The sequence below is a fragment of the Apteryx mantelli genome, chromosome 4 (assembly GCF_036417845.1).
Source record: "Apteryx mantelli isolate bAptMan1 chromosome 4, bAptMan1.hap1, whole genome shotgun sequence".
Lineage (NCBI taxonomy): Eukaryota > Metazoa > Chordata > Aves > Apterygiformes > Apterygidae > Apteryx > Apteryx mantelli.
Window position 1 is genome coordinate 44,942,340 of NC_089981.1, and position 13,817 is coordinate 44,956,156.

The 13,817-nt window shown below is 40.1% G+C and overlaps 1 protein-coding gene across 13 annotated transcripts in view; it reads left to right on the plus strand.

Annotated features, from left to right (window-relative positions):
* The first annotated feature begins 61 nt into the window (after positions 1–61).
* Positions 62–13,817, plus strand: part of CELF1 (CUGBP Elav-like family member 1) — a 64,772-nt gene continuing 51,016 nt past the window's right edge. For 10 of the 13 annotated variants that reach the window (XM_067296340.1, XM_067296345.1, XM_067296352.1 and 7 more), the window contains exon 1: positions 146–226. The gene's annotated coding sequence lies outside the window, so the exon portion shown is untranslated. Of the gene's footprint in view, positions 125–145; positions 227–1,100; positions 1,219–13,817 lie in introns of those variants that run through there. The other 3 variants (XM_067296353.1, XM_067296341.1, XM_067296342.1) reach the window with 3 other exon arrangements.

A 13,817-nucleotide genomic window follows, 5' to 3' on the forward strand; every position in this document is an offset into this window, starting at 1 on the left:
GAGCGCGGCGGCCCGGCCCCTGCCCTCGGGCCGCCGTGGACTCTCCCGGAAGCGCCGCCATCTTGCGGAGCCGGCCTGAGGCGGCGCAGGGAGCCGAGCGGGCGCGGGCGGATCCGCAGGGCAGGTGAGGGCGGCGGCCGCCAGGAGGAGCTCGGACGGGACGGGCAGGGACGGGACGGGACGGCGCGGAGCGGAGGCCGTGGGCAGCGCGACCCGCCTGGCGCAGGTAACGGATCTCCTGCGCTCCTCGCGCCCGGCCGGCAGGCCGCCCCGCGCCGTGCCGCGGCGGGACCCTGCGGGCGGCCGCGGAGCCCCGCCCGCCTCTCCCCGCCGCGCCGCCGGGGCTGGGGCAGGGGCCCGCGGGGGGCCCCGCGCCGCCGACCGGGGGGAGGCGGCCGCCCAGCTGGCGGCCCCGAATCGAGGGCCGCCCGTTGCCGCTGGGGATCCGGGCGCTGACAGCGCCGCGGGCGCCGCCAGGCCCCGGTCGCAGGGCGGCGGCGGCGGGGGGCGCTGCGGGTGCGAGCGCGGCCCGCGGTGGTGTCGCCAGCGGGCGCGGGGAGCCCAGCAGCCCCCGGGGGCGGCGGCCGGGGTGGTCGCGGGGATGCGGCCGAGTGCCGCCGGGTGGCACCCCGGGGACAGGGGACCCCGAAGATGCGGCCCTGCGGCCCTGGGGCGTGCGGAGGGATAGAGGCGAGTCAGGGGTGGGAGAAGCGAAAGGCGGGGGCTCGACTTCACCACAAGGTAAGAATTTGCAGTCTCAGGCGTAAGGAGGAGTGGCAAACGCCACTGGGATGAAGTGGGAAGAAAAATAAGTCAATATAAAAAAGAGGAGAGGCTGCACATCAAATTAATGATAAATGCATAAAGAAGAAATAAGAATTAACAGCATGAGATTTTTTTGTAGGAAAATTGCTGAATAGGAAGTTCAGAGGCAGTATTAACTGGGGAACCTTCCCTCTTTTAAATTCTTGAGGACTCGTGGCCCAGACGTTTTCACCTTTAAGGCACAGACATTCTCTTCTGCCAGAAGTTGTCAGGGAACATTTTTCAGATGTTGCAGCTTTCTTGTATTGTATTTCTTCAGTGTGGTCAGTGGGTGTGTTTCACCGGGAGCTCACTTGATGCAGAAAAATATCTGGCTGGGATTTGCATCTTGAAATATGCTTTGCTTCTGGTCTACAAGAGCTAGGACTTTCTGAGTGTCTTGCGAAGTTCATGGTATGTGTGTGTGTGTGTGTCTGTCCGTTCCTCCAGGCTTGACTCTTAAAATTAGTGATCGCAGTAATTGCCAAATTCTATCTTGGAGTCTTTAGTTGTCTTTCCTATTCCTTTTCTATACATGAGTTCATCAGATAGCTTTTATTACACTGGCTTGCTATTGCATATCCGTAATAAACCCACCCTTTCCTGCCCCCCGGCTCTGTTCTGGGGAGTTCTGCATAACGTCAGATACTGTTTAAAAATATTACTTACCTGTTTGCTATTGGGATGGGAAACCTCCAAGTGAGTGCATCCTGCAACTTAATATGTCCAGTTGCATCTCTCCTGGTGAAGAGTCCTCTGGGTAGCAGTGTGACTCTCTTATCTGCCAAGGGACATAAGTGCACATATATGCACCAGTACAACTGTTCCCTAAGTAGGGATTTTAAAATATGATGATGTCACTGATTTTTTTTGTTTGTTTTTAAGGAAGCTTGCCATTCTCTTTCAGCCTGTACTCACCTTCAAAATTACTGTTGATACTTACTCTGGGAAATTATATGCTGTTTTGTGGAATAGGTTCACCTTTTCCAAATAATAACTCTGAGATGGAGGTATTTTTCCTTTCCTATCCAAGTTCCTAATGTTATATTGGAGAAAATGCAGGCCCGGATCCTGCTGCCTTAGTTATGTGCTTGACCTTCTGTATCTGGGTATGCTTTGTAAATAAAATAATCTAGTAAATGCAGGATTGGGAACTTGTTGAACTTGGGAACTTTGTGTACATAAGGAAGGAGGAACATAATGTCTGTAGAAAGAAGGTTTAATATTGTCTTAATTGAAAAGTGTCTGTCATAAAATCATGAATATGAAGAACGCTAAGATTTATATGTTAAGTATTTCCTTTTGAAAGTATATGGCCTAAAATAATCAAAAGAATTTACCCATCTTTCAAAATGGAGGTATGGTAAAGAATGCCACAGTAGTACCTTGTACTTATTACTGTATCCACATTTTTTTGCTACTTGTTTAAAACTAGATGCAGTGGTCAGATTAGCATTACATGGTGGGGGGAGGGTGTCTTTAACTATTGTTTCTTTTGCTAAGAGTAGGAATTCTGAAATTATGTGTTGCCTAGCACTGCTCCTCTAAAGGGAAAAGTAAAAAAGGTGACTGTCATAGATATGGATTTATTATTGATAAGGTATACAATTATTCCATAATTTGCAAGGTCCCTTGCAAGAAATCTTTGCATAAATTGAATAATTATGAGGTGAGACAGAAATTATGGCTGCATAATGTAAAATTTGAGAGAAACATTTTTTAATATTGTGTAATTTTTCTTTTGAAATTACAGCAAACAATATTATGCTGATCAGTAGAATGTCATAAAAAATTAGGTGTTTATGTTGTTCTTGAAAATATTTACAATTGCATTCAGTAAATAAAATATTGCCTGTAATCCAGTCTCTAATTGAAATTAGTAAGAAGCTTTGTTATGAGCAGGTTGTTCCTTAACTATTTCTTGCACCTTTTTCTGAAATGTGGGCATTGATTATCAGTTACTGCATTTATTCTTAATTTCATCTGTCTGTCTTCTGGCTCTTTTGGTCACAAATCTTTTCAGAGGGCCCACTCTAAATAAAAACTATTTTAGTGTTTTTTACGTTGCTTGCCAGGCTACATGGGAATTAACATAAATTCTCTTTCTTTTTGAGGTTTCACAGTTGTTAATCTCTAAATCTAATAATCTAAGAAGAACTCATTCTTCTGACTCTTGAGCTAGAGACTGCTGTTCAGTGGTGATGTCCATGATGCAGTCCAGGTTTCCAAGTCATAATGTGAAATTTGCTAGTGAAACAGCAGCCATAGTCCAACAGACTCAGAAGATTTATATTTCTGAGTTCTTATTTATCAGTCTTGCCATAAATGTCATAATGCTTTATTTCAATCTAAGCATTTTCAAAATTGCTTCTTGTCTTCTAGTTTGCCATTCAGCAGGACTCTGCAGTTATTCCTTGCCTTGGTAACTGCCCTCAGGCAGGAAGGTATCATTTTTACCCATTGATCAATTATTTGGTGGAAAAAAATCCAACATAAAGCAGAATGAAATACTTAAGAGTTTATTGGAATGAGAGTTTTAAATTGAGAAAAGTTATCTAGGCCTTATAATGGGTATTTCTCTTGGAATATCCCAACAAAAGATCCTGAGTTGTGATTCCATCACAAGATTTATTGAGATGAGAAATTGTCTTCAGTGAAAAAGATAGCCAGTAGTTTTAATACCCTTCATCCTGTCATTAGAGATGGTTGTTTTATATGGAAAAATGCAAGATAGTGCTTTTTCTGCTATTGCTGTCTCATCTATTTTAGATTGTCCTGCCAGGAGACTTTGTATTCAAGGGCATTATAGTGAAAAGAGAGAGCTTTATCATTCACACTTTCCTGAAGAGATTTCCGAAATGTGAACTGGACTTCATCTTATTTGTACCTGATACAATATTCAAGCATGTAAAGCTAAAATGTACATTAGGTCAAAGCAGGAAATTTCCATAGAGCGGGGGAGAAAACACAAACTGATTTAAAGCTCCAGGGCAGGTTACTGAGCAAACGCTTTGCTGCAGGGGTGAGTAGCTCATGTCTGAACTGTGATAGTCAGTGCAAGATTATTGGTTTACGATAACAGCATAGTAGGGCACTGTCATCATCCAGCTAAAGGAAGTCGTCTTTCTGACATCTCACGTAGTGTGGAAGCTTCAGTCTAGCTCTGTGCATTTTAAAAGAAAAAGCATTGTTGCTGGCTTAATTCAGGATGAACAGTGAGCAACTAGATAGGTGAACAGGAGTCTTCAACATCAAACTAGTAGTTTTCAACTCTTAGTGAAAAATTTCAGTTGGTGATGCAGCTTGTGGCACAGGTATGTTTGTTTTATATGCCACGTGAGAGCTTTATCCCCAAAGTGGAATCATTAGTACATAAGCTTTCTTTTCTGTCCCATGTATGCATGTCATCCTACCATCCAGATTTGTCCAGGAATTTCAAAGAAAAGGTAGCTACTGATGCTAATGATATTTTATCATTCAGTAGTGTTATATTTCAGTATTCTCAATATATCATGGTCTGGGGGGGTTTTTTGTTTTGTTTTGTCTCCCTGTCAGAGGCAGAATACTTACAGCAAACTCTGTTTTGGTAATTACTTTGTACTGATTTAGAGTGGACTTGCAATTGATTTAATGAGCTGGCTTGCGGTGATAAAGTTACAGGCAAACTAAGATGCTATAAGCTGGGCTTAAAGTTGTGTATCTATGGTTTTTTGCAATCATTTAACTAAATTACTTATAAATTTAACTTGAAGTGACTGGCTTAGATCAGGGCATTTTCTTCTCATTTCTCTCTCATTCTAGAACCTTGCTAAAATTCGGGCAGATGAGCAGTGACTTTGGGTTCTTTATCCTAGCTTTTTGTAGCACGTCTCAAGGAGATCTTAAATCAGCATTTGAATAAAAGGATGATGGCTGTTGAGTATCACAATATCATGCTGGTACACTGTCTATCAGGCTTTTCTTTGCAGGCAAATATTTCTTTATCATTGCGTATTGAGCATTCTCTTAGAACTGAATTCTGTCCGTTTCTCGTAAGAACTGAGTTGAAATTCTGTGGTGACTTATTGTTTTTACTTGAAATTAATTCAAGTTTTTCAGATTTTTCTTAATCTCCTTCAAAATTGGTCTTCCTGTTTTCTTTCACTTCTATCTGCAGACAGTTTCTTACTGTGCCTTTCACAATAATAGTGTAGTTCTTATCTACTGAATTTCAGTAATATACAGTTCAAAGTATTATGGTGTTTGTTCAAACAGATTTAAAAATCAATTTTTCACTGAATCCATGGAAATTCCTTGCTTTTTTTTTTTTCCTTCAAACTGTGCAGTTCAAGAGAAATTCCAACATATGCAGGATATCCACAGATCCTTCAGAATCTGTTGGAAGGGGAACATTTGCATCTGTCCTTTCAAAGCAAAGGAGATGTTTATTTGTGAACTCTGTAATTCAAATGAAGTATTTAACAGACAATATCCAAGTCCTCTTATGAAAATAGTTGCATCCTCTTTAACTTACTCTAGGTAGAGATTTGCTGAATGGTCACCAGACCTCTTAATATCTTTGGAAAATTTTACAAATTAGAGCGTGGGTAGATGATGCTTTTTGTGAGAAGGCAATGACATACTGTTTTTTCAATGTCACGTCTAGCTCTTGCATTTCCAGCAGGCACAACAAAGTGTAAAAACAATTCTTCTTTCATTTATAGTCATGTGTTCCCAAGTAGAGCACCTTCTCAGAATCTTTCTCCTTAGTTACCTCCTTCTCCTCATTATTTCCCTTCCAAAAATTCCTGTTTTCTATTTAAACTTCTAAATTAAAAAGGTAAGTCTTGATGACAGGTTGACTACATGAAAAAATGCATTTTTTTCTGTTCTTTTGACTTGCCTGTCATTGTGTTATGACTGTATGGTGCCTCGCACAACTTACGAACAGAGCAGTAATGATTCCTTGCAGAGTTGTAGCCAATATTAGAATTTACCATTAAAAATGGTCAATATGCAAAATCTTTGGAGAGAGGGTTGTTTGTTTACTTTTCTAAAGCACAGTTTTGACTGCTCAGAAAACTGATTATATATTAGGTGACTTAGGAAATAAGTGAGAATTTCCTGGTATTTGTGGAGTAGAGCCCCACTTATTACATTTTGGATTGTACATTCAGTGCCTGAATTTGATCATTATCAGAGTCTGGGTATAGATAGTACTATGTATATTGCATGGTTAAAGAAGCTGCTATAATATTGATTCTCTGCTGCAGAATTTGCTTCAGAAATTCTTTTTTTTTTTTTTTTAAGTATTTTTTGCTTAATTCAACAGTACTAAGCATAACAGGCATTTCGTGACTGAATTAAGGGGAGCAGGACTAGGGCATAACTTTTTTGTGAGGAAAATTTTGAAGATGTGCTTAGCAATACAGCTAATCTTGAGTATAGCAGTGTCTTCCTGAAATTGGTAGGAGCCTAAACCTTTACTTCTGTCATGTGAAATATGAAGAATATCCAGATGGTTGGTTTAAATACCAGCACTTTCATGTCTAATTGCCAGTCACATTAGCAGAACTATCTGACTGATGCACTTTTCATTCTGAATTAGTTACTATTTTTCTTGAATTAGTTACTGTTTTTCTGGTATAGCTGAAAGCTGCAACTTCTACTTACTTATATGACAAAACTTTTCTGGTAACTTGTTTAATGGAGTTATGCATCACCACAAAAATGTGTGATATAGTAAACATAAGAAATAGCAGCATAATGTAATAAATCTGTCTCATGAAAATTACATGCTTTAGTATGTAAACGCAGCTGCTTTAGAGTTTGCAGCCTGTGCCATACCAGTGCACTGAAAAATTTAGGAACTAAGCCACAGCGTTTGATTTCTTTTAATATTTAGGGATTTGGGTTTTCAGTGACACTAATTGTTGCTCTCTTTCTGTGCCAGAATACCAAAAGGAAAAAAAGGTGGGGGTTATACAGAGGTGGTTTTCTTCTTTTTGATTTAAGAAGAGTATATAGAAAATGACTATGTGTTTAAACACTGCTGTAATGGACTGCTGAGAAAGCAGACTTAGGATGTGTCAGGTCACCGTGGTAGTTTCTATCAACCAATGGGAAAATTCTGCTTACTGGTTTAGGAAAATACTTAAAGCTGGGGGGGTGGGGGGTGGGGCAAAATGATTGCTATAATTCAAGTAAAAAAAATCAAACCAACAGCTTAGTAGATGGACATGTGCTTCCAAAAGCAACAGGGAAGACCTGCCAGTTCAGTAGTTCTTGAAATGCTGGTGAATGTGGGGATTCCCTGGAAATTATATTTTGTCTTGTGTCCAAGTGGCTGCCTGGATTCTGTTGGATGGAGAGTGTTGGAAGCTTCTGCATTACAAAGGTGGACTCGAGCAAAATGGACTTGGAACTCATTTCAAAACAGTAACTCTTTTTTTTGACTTCGTATACTTTCTTCCCCGGTACAGTATGACAGTGAATGAGTGTGCGTGTGTGTGAAGGAACTTGTCTTAGCAATGGTCTCTCTCAGAGACCATGTATGGGTAAAGCAGTTCGGCTAGTTCAGCTCCCTCCTCCTCCCTCCTGGAGAGCTGAGCAGAGTCTATTCTGCTGAAACGGTTGTTCCACTTTCTGCTTTCTATATTTGTACAGCAGCAGCACGCTAGCTAGCTAGGCGGTGTGGCCGGCCTTACGCACATTCGGCATTTGCTGAGCAGAATTGAGAGCCAGGGCTTACAGTCTCTGTCATTACGTCCGTCCGTCTCTCTGTCTGTCTCTGCGTCTCTGGGAAGGACTGGCGTTCCAAGTGAAAGGTGATCTGTTTGTGGATGTTTTTTGGTTTTTTGTATATTGCAGTTCATCCAAGTTGGGAGTCCAGGACTGGGAGTGGAGGAGGGTAGGCAGTTGTCTTGCAGGGAGAATATGTAGTGGGCGGTAGTGACATCAGAAAGGTTCAGTTTTAGCCTCCAGAATTGCTGCTGGCTTCTGGGATGAGGGTTTTAATGTCCCTGCCTGCTTTGGGGAATGATTAGCAAGGACCTAGATCCTGCCCTCCAAGGTCTGTTGTCACCACCTGCCATGAGGATTAATGAAAACTAGATCCTGCGTGTGCTGTCTTTGCTTGTTATGGGCAAGGGGGATTAATGAGGAGCTAGACCCTGACCAGCCTAGTTTGGAATAAGGAGTTGGTGTTGGGGGATGGGGCTGTAGGGAATACCTTATTAGGAAGAGCTAGAAACATGTAACTAGGATTTCCCTAGCTGTATATTTGCATAAACTTCATAATAAGGTCCTGCATGAAGTGCAGTGACTATTCAAAATTGCTTTTCCTCAGTACTAGATCAGGTGAACAAATATTGTAGCCTAGTGCAGAAAGTCAGTTAGCTGCTGACGCTGTAGTAAACTGTGTTGATAAGACATTCTTTGAGTAGTGGAAAGGTGCTCAAAATAGTGGCAACAGCTGGATCCATGCTTAACATTGGGGGAAGTTTTTGGAGGGAGAGAGGGAGGGAAATGGATAATAGGGTGCTTTTTCTGTCTTTTGGGGGATGCTGCCCATTTACAAATACTGCTGCCTCTTGAGCTTCTGAGTACGCAAATAATCAAGCCTTTTGTTTCTGGAATTTGAGCTAGGAAAACATTTTTACTTGTGAAATAGAAGGCAGCATACTTGCTAAAATCGTCCTTGAGGACCATGTTCCAGAAACTGTCTGAATTATTTTCCTTTTCTACCACTGCAATGTGTCTAGCCTATTTCCTCCTGAAAAAGCTGTGTGTATCTCAAACTTGAAAGAAGCATATTTTGGAGGTGAATGGGGAGAGGATCTCAGCCTCCCAAAAATATCTGGATACTTTGTCTACAGGCAGGGAACTGTGATTGATTTGTGACAGAGGGTCATTTCGCTCTTGGACTGCTTACACTCAAGTGACTGTTGTGTGGCTGGTTTCTGATTATTCTTTGTGTAACAGAGACACGCAAAGATAGTTGTTCTGTCTTCATCTGGGAAACCTGTGAAATTCACTGTGAATATGCAGCTTCTGGGATGTTACAGTCTTTCTTAAGTGTCCTGGTATCTTTTACAATTCCCACACACTCCTCAAGATCTCAGCCTTTCTTTCTTCCTGCTTTTCCATTCCCCGTCTGCCTGATTTACATCCTTCCATTCATACTGGCCAGAAGAAGATGACAAAAACAAAATCTGAACTGTTTCGAAGTTGCAATCACTAATTAAAAGCAAATTTTGGCGTCGTTTAATGCTGATGATCACGGTTACTCAGTTCCAGTGCTTTGACATGTTTTCTAGTAGCATGCCTAATTTTTGCTTGTAATCTCATAGCAAGAGCATAATTAGGCAGTTTCAAAGGCCTCTTGAAAGTATATTCACTGTTGTGTTTTTAAAATGTTGTTTGTCCATTCTCTGAAAAATGTCGTGGTAAACGGGTAGAACATTGAAGAAGTTTGTGTTTACCAAGTGCATTGAGCCGATGAGCAAGATAGAGCCAGGCCACAGAATAACAACAAGGAATTTAAATCTGCCATTTTGTAAAAATCTTCTTACAGACAGTATGTAAGAGAGCAACATTGTTTAGAACCAAGCTGTCAATTATGTTTCTTGGAAGGCAGATGCTTTGAGTTATCTGTGTAGTAAATCTGTCCTGTACCTATTGCCCACTTGTGCAGAAAGAGTGACTTAGTACTCACCCTATTTCTAGTTTGAGTGATTTATGTGGCATAATATAATGCTTTAGATATTTATAGACAGAAAATCCTATTTGGTGAATGCACTTTGAGTTTAAGGGGGAATGCCCATTAATCCATTCGGGATTGACTGCATTGTTGTCCTGTTTGTAGAGACAATTTAAGCAAGGCTGGAGACAGGTGAGAAATTAACTCTTATCTGACATTCTTTGAAATGCAGGTTCTGAAATTCCACAGGAGGGGTAACTTTTTACTTTCTTCTTACCTTTAGTACTTTTATTTTTTACTTAAAAAGTTGCTTTTTTTTTTCCCTTCACTATCATAATCATGCAGTTGAGTAGTAATGTCAGACTAAGGGTGTGCATGTGGGAAGATTTACAGGTATTTGGAAATAAGTCCAGGGTTCATTTGAAGTTAGTTACACTTGTAAATGCTGTTCAACTGCAGTTACAGATAATATACTCCAGGAGGAAAAAAAGTGAAAAGTGTAAGTTGAAAAGGTTTTACTTTCAATTTAAAAAGCTAAATCTTATATATTAACCAAGAATAGGAACTGAAGTGTCTTTAAATATTAGATGCAGTCCACTGATAAATAATTCTTTAAGAGGCTTAATTGTCAGTAGTAGAATTCAACTGCAAAGGGACAGTATAAAGGTGATTATGTGAAAGAACGTGTACACATATGTCTTACAAAGCATGTTTTTCTTAATGGAAGTGGTGGAAGCCTCAGCACTTGGGGCCTTCGAAACTAAGAAGAATTAATCAGTAGAGAATTAATTATGGGACATTCAGCACTAGATATGATGTAGTTCTGTGAGTAATTTGAACAAGCATATGCCAATATTGCTGTGAAACAGGCTTGTTCCAGCTCTCATGCATTCCCACTCTCCTTTGTGCTGCCAAGAGCACTGGTGTGGTTGCACAGTGAACTGAATCAGGGACCATGCCTGGGTTAAATAAAATTTGTTCCTGTTGTTTGTAGGCTAGATCAAGCCTGGGTCGTTTCGCTCCTCAAGCTCGTCATGCAGAGGTGGGAATGGATAGCCAGGGAGGGAAGAGTTGGGCTATATTCTTTTGGTAAGAGTGCTGGCTTAAACTGGATCTGCAGTAAGAGTATCTTTCAGTTGCTTTCTCCCCATTTCCATCTTATCTTTTTGGAAAGCTTACATCCAATCTTCTCTAGAAATAAAGCCCCAGAAAATGAAATAAGAATTGTTTGCATCTGGTGTGTTACCTGCTGTGGCACATTGAATTTGGTCCTACACAGAGAGATACTAGATGCTGTCATAATATATTGCATTATGAATTCAGTAGTTGATACATGATGCAGCTGTACAGAGAAGCCTGCTGTTCTTTTGGGAAAAAAATTGGTGCCCTCTGCTGATGTGAGGGCAGAGGGAAGATGGTATGCCACACAGATTGCTTTATGTGAGTTTTTGATGCCATTTTCTTAATCCAGATATGTGAAGTAAAGAAACCTCAGGAATTCAGCAAAATATATAAGAAGATTTTGTCTGTTTTGATTCCTCATTAGGACATGCAGCCAAAAACTATATTTATAGTACTTGTTTTGTCATAAAGTTTCTGAAGTCTTCTGCTAACATTGGAAGCCAGCTGATGTCGTACTGTGCCTTCCAGGAAAAGTGAATGGAAAGAATGGATGGAAACGTGCATAAGTGCAGAATGTCTGAAAATACGTGCATGAAACTACAAGCGAACGCTGAGTTTCACCAGTTCTTGGCAAAGTGCATGGACACTCTTGTTCCCGTGTGCAGCTGAATCTAACAGTGCTGAGTACAACAGTCACTGCAGTGAATAGCTGCCTGCCTGCACCACCTTCCTGCCCACCCCCAAAGGTCTTAGGTCGAGGCAGGGATGGAGCCTTGCACAGCAGGGAGAGCTGCTGGGTCCTTGGGGAAGAGAGCAGCCAAGCTGCCCTGGCAGAGCTGTCAGTGAGCATGAATTACTAAAGATGAGCAGCCTGGAGGGGGTGTTTTGGGGTCCCCACAAGGGCATGAGGGTGCTTTGTGGAGTAAAAGGCAGTGGAAATCAGTAGGAAGGACATTCTCTTCCAGTCTTCTTTAGGTGACTTTTAGATGTTCAGGACTCAGAGTGAAAGTTACGCTTCTTATGACAAAGCAAGCTCATCTGAGGAGTGGCGTTAAATGTGTGAATGATCTTCAGGCAAAAATAATGCTTCAAGGTGCTACATGTTTTTATGCATTAATGTGTTTTCAGTCTGTATTAGGTTGTGAATTAACACAGGAAATATGTTTCTTTTCTAATTTTTTTACAGTGCGTAGTATACTTCAGACTCTATAGAAGAATATTGAAGAGAGGGTGTATATTGCAAAAAAGAAACCAAACTTTATAAAGATGATGAGAAATTGTGACAAATCTTCAGAGAGCTTGAGTGCAAGCTTGGGAAGAACTCCTTTTCAGTGAAAATGGCTAGATTTTATTTCATTAGATTTTTGAACATAAGTTGGGACATTCGTAAGTTAATGGTTCCACAGCAAAGCCATAGTGTTTGCCTCTAAAGAAAAAGAAATAATACTGAATATTTTGAAAGGTGCAACTCTACACACACAATATTTGCATCTCTAGAAGTGTTAATGAAAATTATTTGCTCTTGGAAGTGGTTTGAATCAATGCTTATTCTTTAATATAGAGCATTGACCCAATTCTTTGCTGATGTCAATGAGTATAATTTAAGAGTTGCATCCATTTACTTCTGCAAAGGCTTGAACCTTGTGCCTGTTTTAAAAAAAAAAAAATATATATATATATATATATATATTTACTGTCTGATTTGCAAGCGTGGCAATGACAGGTTCTGCAAGGTAGAGTTCATGGCAAATATTTGTCTAATATAAGCCAAGAAAGAGGCATATACAAACTTACAATAAATCAGTATTTTTAATTGTTCTTCTTTGAAATAAATGCTTATACTTCATCATTTTGTGAATGAATTATTATATAAGATTATATAGAATTCTTAGAATTTCATACCTACTTGGAATTTTTTATTCAGTTAGATTCTGATCTCTCAAAATTAGGACGCTTCAGAATTATTTTGCATCTGAAGCTGGCATTTGATGCTGGAAATGGTCATATGCACAGTATCCTCTTTTACTAAATTGTATGTATCAGTACAGAGTGATGATGACCTTAGTTTGAGGATCATGATGTGGGGAGATCTGGCATACCTCTTTCTTCTCTCTTTGAGTTTGAACCTATTCTCCTCTGTGCAGTCAAAAGAAGGAGGTATGTAAGTACCTTAGGAGATAATTATAAAAGATTTATTTCAATGCAGAGTTATGCATATTCTGCATTTAAACAGTGCACAGGGATGATCTTCCCATGGAGATTTTTGCCATTGGATTTAATGATAGGTAAGTGGAAGTGTATTTGAATCTTTCAGCTGAGATGGGTGAGGTTGTAAAAAAATTTAGCTGGTATTGTCGCTTCGGGAAGTAGCCTTAGCATTTAAGCTTAGAACGTTGCTTCTATTCAGCGCTGCTCGGTTTAAGTTTTCTCCAAAGAAACCAGTAAAGTCTGCACTAGAGTTAATATGTGTTCCTCTGGGGTGTGCAGAATCCATAAAGACAAAAGCATGAATGTGCGAGTTCTGGGTGTATTGACTCCTCATTCAAAGAGTAAATGTAATGTTGCACTGGTGTGAACATTCTGTATTTGCAACAATTCAGATATTTTGAGAGTCCCTTAATGCAGTAAACTGGAAGGATATAGCAACCTTAACTCTTTTGCTGATGAAGTACTTTGCTTTTATTAACAGACAAATGTTTTGTGGAAACTTTTTTTTTTTTTTTTTTTTAATGAAATCTACTGCATTTGGAGCTGAGATGCTGCTGTGACAATGTGATGATAATCTCTGGCTCCTATTAAATACTTTCTATTAGTAGTTCTCAGAATATTTTTTTTACAAAGAAAACAAATCAGATGCTGGTAATGCTGTGCAAATGAAAATATTTAGGATCATAAAGTGATTTCTCTGATGTTATTCAGACCCGTGGCTAGTAATAGATCTCGTGTCTTCTAAGCCCCAATCTCATATTCTTAACAGTAGACCTTAGGACTGTTTTGCATTCTCAGTGTGTCTTTTTACACTTTCTTTATGGATTACAAGGCTAATGTTTAATCTTTGAACAGTTTAAGCTATAATTGTTGACTGGGCATGGAATAGACATTGCAGATATGGGCTACATCCCAAATCTTGAGAATGTTATGATATTCTGGTTACCTGAAGCATGAGGATTAAAATGTTTTCAGTCTTCTTTTTTATTTTAATCTGTAGTAG